Consider the following 5,489-nt stretch of genomic DNA (forward strand, 5'->3'; position numbering starts at 1 on the left):
GATGGGCTAGTGGTGGCCAGGAGGGGTGGCTGGGAGAGGCAGCCTGATGGACCGGGAAGGAGGGGAGCGGACCTGAGCAGATGGAGAGGGGTGATTGTGGCCGTGGGGGAGGCGGGCCTCGCAGTGGTCGGGAGGTCTGAGGCACGGACACGATTGGTTTTCCACGGCGCCTTAACCGAATGTCTACCAGCTACCTCACCGTGCCTTTCTCGTCACCCGTGGAGGCACGGGCGGCCCACCAGTCCCTGGCCCCACACGTCGGGTCCCAGTGCGGGGCCGTTCAGAAGGAGCTCATGGTATCTGGCAACATCCTAACTGTGTTAGTTCCAAGTGGGTCCCAAGCAGGGGGCGGAGGCAGGTTGCTGGCGTCCATTCCTGAGGGTCGTTCGAACAGTGAATGGGACGCCCCAAAGGTTAGGTCCCAAGAGCTACGTGTGGCACACTGGGCCTGTTGGCGCTTGAGGGGGACAGAGGTATCACATTTAATTTGGATTTTCTTTTTCCCTCCCTTTCAGCCGGCTGACTGCTGAAGACCCTGCCCAACTCCAGCATTCCATCACCTCCTCTCTTGACCAGCTTTCCGTGTTGGTTTGGGCCATGCAGCGCTTCATGCCCCCAGTTTTCACTTCCCCGGAGCCAGGCAAAAGGGGCTAATTCTAACCTAGTGTCCCTTCGCTAGGGCACTGATTCCTACGCCAGTTGCCACTTTATTATGGGGGCCTTATTGTTTTTCCCTATTGCTAGAGGAGGTGTGTTCTTAATGTTTGTTACAGCAGAAAATAAAACTGTTAATTCTGTATCTGAGTGTATTTTCAGCTACTCTGTCAGAGCAAGGGGAGAGGGTGGGGGGGGGGAGAGAGAGAGAGAGAGAGACAGAGAGAGAGAGAGACAGAGAGAGAGAAAGAACCCAAGCACTTTCCGTGCCGTGAGTGCCGAGCCTGACTCGGGGCCATCACTGCAGAGCCCCACACGGGGCTTGAACCCACCAACAGCGAGATTGTGACCTGACCTGAGCCGAAACCGAGAGGCGGATGCTTAACTGACTGAGCCACCCGGGCAGCCCTCGTTGATCTATTTTTTCATTGGAATAGTCATACTTTACTTACTGATTGGTGAATGCTCTTTATATATTGAGGATACCAAATCTTTGTCACCATTTGAAAATATTTTCCTTCCTCATTGCTTCACTGTATCCTTGTTTATAGTTCTTTCCTATACTGAAAGGCTTTTACATGTTTAAATCCCTTAAATAAGAGATAGGTTATCCATTATGACTTCTGTAGTGTATGTCCAATGGAAAGCCTTACCTACTCACTGTAACATTATAAAATGTGTCACTCGTAACATGTTCTGGTACTTTACAACGTTCATACACTAGGAATTTTTTTGGTGTGAAAGATGACATTGGTCTAATTTTGTCCCCTTCCCCCCAAGGTTAGTCAGGTGTCTCGGTGTCACTTATTGAGTAATCCGTAGATCTCTACTGATCTGGAAGGTCATCTGCACCAAAGTCTAAACCCACATCTTCATTTGTTCTAGCACATTTGCTTCTCCTGCAGACTTGGTTAGGAGACCTGGGATGGCGTGTCGGAGGAAACGACCTGAAGGGTACAGTAGAGAAAGTCAGGATTGGTGTGGGAGAAGAGACAGACAGAGACAGGGAAGACAGACAGACAGATTTGGTTGGCTCTGCTTGGATTGCCTTTCCAAGGGTGCAGGGAGAAACGTGAGGACAAGAAGGGGATGAGAGAGAGGAAGGTGAGGGCATCAAGTGGATGAGGACTGTTGCACTGGGGACGCTTGAGCATTGGGTGGTTTCTCCTTTTATTAAGAAAACCCTATTATAAATAATGCTATTACAAATGTTTTGTTTAAAAACATAGTACAGGGCTCCTGGGTGGCTCGGTTGGTTAAGCATCTGACTCTTGATTTTGCCTCAGGTCATGATCTCACAGTTCTTGGGATGGAGCCCTGCACTGGGCCCTGTGCTGAGCATGGAGCCTTCTTGGGATTCTCTCTCTCTTGGCACGTTTCCTGGTCAGGGACTGAGGGACTGTTATTCTACTAGGATGTGGAGAGAAAGGCCCAGATATGTGGCTGCAAAGCGGATGTCCAAAATCAAGCACGAGTCCCATGTCCTCATGGGAACGTAAGGTTTCTCAGCCAGGATAAATTAAGAGTCAGAAGCCAGACTCAAAGCAAATTTGAAAGAGTATGTAAAGAACAATGGTGAAATTATTTGGGTTACTCCAGTCAAAAGAAGAAGAAAGCTGGTCTTGACCTTGCCGCTTCCGGAGAAATAAATTTCCAAAAGGATCAACGTTTAAGTGGAAAAAACAATGGAAAGTATACAATTCAATAGAAAACATGAAATCATTAAAATAACAGGAAAAAACATTGATGAAGAAACGTATGCATGATACTAAACCCAGAAGCCACGCATGCATAAAAATGAATCAATGTCTGAATAAAAGGAAATGTCAAATCATTTGTGGTAGAAAACAGCAGCATAAAAGCAAGAAGTCGGCACTCACCTGAGAAAATTATTTATAGGTCAAATAGTAAAAGAAGCAGGATGCAAAATCCAGAAACAAACCACCACCACCACCCAACACGGGTGTCTGATTACACAAAGGTGTTAAGCTCTGTTCTGGAAGAAACCATCATGAATAAAATGGAAAGACCAAGGACAAGTTAGGAAGGCATTAGTGACCCAAATGGTACACTGAAGTGAGTGCCTTTAACACACAAATGAACACGTGAGAGACGAAAGCTGCCCCGTGGGAACCGGCACGAGGGACTGGAACACGGAATTCCCTGGACGGGAGCGGCCAATGCTGCGCAGGCGCGGGGCGCTGTCACCAGGGGTGGAGGAGGAGGCGGCGTTCAGCGCGGGAGGGCTCTGGCCGCGGCGCCCGCGGAATGCTGGGAACTCTGACGTAAGGCCCTGCGGGCACACTCAGCCAGCCGCGGGGACAGCAGCCAGCACAGAGCAGTCTGTTAGGACCCTGCACTCTCCAGGTGGCGGCGGAGCGGGCAGGCCCAGGAGTGGAGACCACCCCGGGGCTTCCGGGCTTCCGGTGTCTTTTCCTTTCCCCATCTGCCTGGGTTATGGATGGGTCCCCGCCAGGGGGCGTCTCCCACTGAAGGCGCTTCCGCTCGCCTGAGGAGCGCCTCCTACCGATTGGGAGGGGCAGTTTTCTGGCCCCGCAGGGTTCTCGCCAGAAGTGTCCATGGCCTGCTGTCTTCGCCCAGGGGGAGGGGGACAAACAATGTAAATCTATTATAATGAGGCCGTAGGCTACCCTGAGGCCGAGGTGGAAGAGGAGAGCACCCCCCCTCCCCGAGTTCTGCACCTGTGGCCCTTGGCCCGTCAGCCTGGGGGTGCAGGAAGCCATAAGGCCAGGATGTTAACAGACACAAAGTCAGGACATTGTGCCGTCAGGCTTCTAGTGTCACCTATTTACCACCGACTTTGCCTCTGGCTCATGTCTAACCAACTGCCTACTTTATCAGTATGATCCTCTGTATATATAAACAACCAACCATCCATCCAACCAAATAAACAAAACTATAAACGCAGGTGAGCATACTTTTGTGTAAGGCATGAATGATTTTATAATAAGCATATGTTATTGCGGGAAAGTTTTAAAAGAAGCATTCGCAACTGTAAATACACCATGATTCCAGTTTTGCTTTCCTACTTTAAATATGCATGCACACACATTTGCAGTGCAAAAAGAAACCTGAAATAGGGGCGCCTGGGTGGCTCAGGTCATGATCTCACAGTCTGTGGGTTCGAGCACCCCTCAGGCTCTGTGCTGACAGCTCGGAGCCTGGAGCCTGCTTCGGATTCTGTGTCTCCCTCTCTCTCTGCCCTTCCCCTGCTTGCTCTCGCTCTCTCTCTCTCTCTCTCTCTTTCTCTCTCTCTCTCTCTCTCAAGGAGAATAAACATTAACAAAGAAAAAGAAAAGAAACCTGAAATAAGCCATCGAAATGTTTACAGTGGTTCTCGCTGGGTGGTGAGATTGTACAGGGCATTTTTTCCCGGTGGTCTCTTCATAAGTTTCTGCAACTGCACAACTTATGCAATGACCATGTTTTACTTCCATAAATAGAAAACGATGTTTAGAGTCAAGAAATGCAAGAGAAATATTTGATCTTTGCTGAAAATGGGGGGAAACCTGGCACACAAAATAAAATAAGATTCACCAAACGGGTCATGTACAGGAAATTTCAAACTCCGGTGTGATCGGATTCACCCCCAAGGCATCAGGCACTGCAGCCTCACCACGGAGAAGAGGTCCAGCCTTGATTTGATGTGACCAGGGCCTAGGAGGCACTTTCTTTCCCAAGGGCCTTGAACAGAGCCCTCTTCACCTCCTTGCTCCGCACGCTGCAGGAGATAGGTTTGAGCATGGGTGTGAGGGCCACCCGCAGCACAGAGAGCACCAGGAGCACCAGGTCCGGCACCGCAAGCCTGAGCGCGCAGCGCTGGGGAAGGTGCAGCAGAGGGCCGCGGGTGAGAGAGAAAACGCAGAGTACAGTGATGTGAGCGCTGCAGGTGGAAAGGGCTTTCCTTGGGCCCTCGGCCGGCTGAATGAATCCGAAGAATCGCAGCCACCACGTGCGTGTAGGAGATCCCAAACGGGGCATGGGGTGCAAGGGCCACCACAAAACTGAAGAAGAACAGGGCAAGTTCGTTGGCCCGCGTGCTTGAGTAAGAGAGTTTGGTCAGTGGAGGAAGGTCCCAGAAGAAGTGGGTGATAGGGTGAGGCCCGCAGAACTTGAGTGGAGCTGCAAGGGCAGTGGGGGTGAGCGCTTTGGCCAAGGCAAGCAGGCAGGAGATTGAAGCCAGTCCCGCTGGGGTCCGTCGGCCCATGAGGACTTGGTAATTCGGTGGCCGGCAGGTGGCTGCAGAGCGGTCATAGGCTGTGGCTGTGAGCAGGAAGCACCCCCACGGAGCCAGAATGTGTGGGTGAGACAAGCGTGATGACAGGGCACGGTCCGCACTGGTGCCACCTGAGTACCGGCACGTGAGGCACTGTGTTGGAGATACGGGCAGTGCCCGGCGGCGAGAGGTTGCCTAAGAGGTAGTACCTGGGAGCTTGGGGTCGGGAGTCCCCCACGATCAGGCTGACAACGCCCACGTTCCCGACCACAGCCGCCATGTAGACCAGCAGCAAGAACACAAAGTGCGAGGGTCTCAACTCCTCTGTGTCAGAAAACGCCTCTGTTTCTTCTTCCAGAGGAAACGGGGACACTAGGGCCTCATTCCCCAGCTGCACAGAACCATGCCCAGAAACCTGCTCCTGTGGATTCCAGCTCAGGGTCCGATGAGGATCCAAGTGTGGACTTGCAGTTGACACAAGGGCCTGGGGGTGAGGGAAGGTCCAGAGACAAAAAACAAAACAAACAAAACAAAACAAAAAGACAGGTTTCAAGCTTAAGAGAATAAGACCCAGAATTGGGGGAGCGAGGCCAGGTCC

At 51.5% G+C, this 5,489-nt stretch overlaps 1 long non-coding RNA gene across 1 annotated transcript; it reads left to right on the forward strand.

Annotated features, from left to right (window-relative positions):
* The first annotated feature begins 195 nt into the window (after positions 1 to 195).
* Positions 196 to 799, forward strand: LOC115284719. Its single transcript, XR_003905324.1, has 2 exons — positions 196 to 319; positions 516 to 799. It is a non-coding gene; the product is annotated as an uncharacterized LOC115284719 (long non-coding RNA).
* The last annotated feature ends 4,690 nt before the right edge of the window (positions 800 to 5,489 follow it).

The sequence above is a fragment of the Suricata suricatta genome, unplaced genomic scaffold (assembly GCF_006229205.1).
Source record: "Suricata suricatta isolate VVHF042 unplaced genomic scaffold, meerkat_22Aug2017_6uvM2_HiC HiC_scaffold_169, whole genome shotgun sequence".
NCBI classification, from domain to species: domain Eukaryota; kingdom Metazoa; phylum Chordata; class Mammalia; order Carnivora; family Herpestidae; genus Suricata; species Suricata suricatta.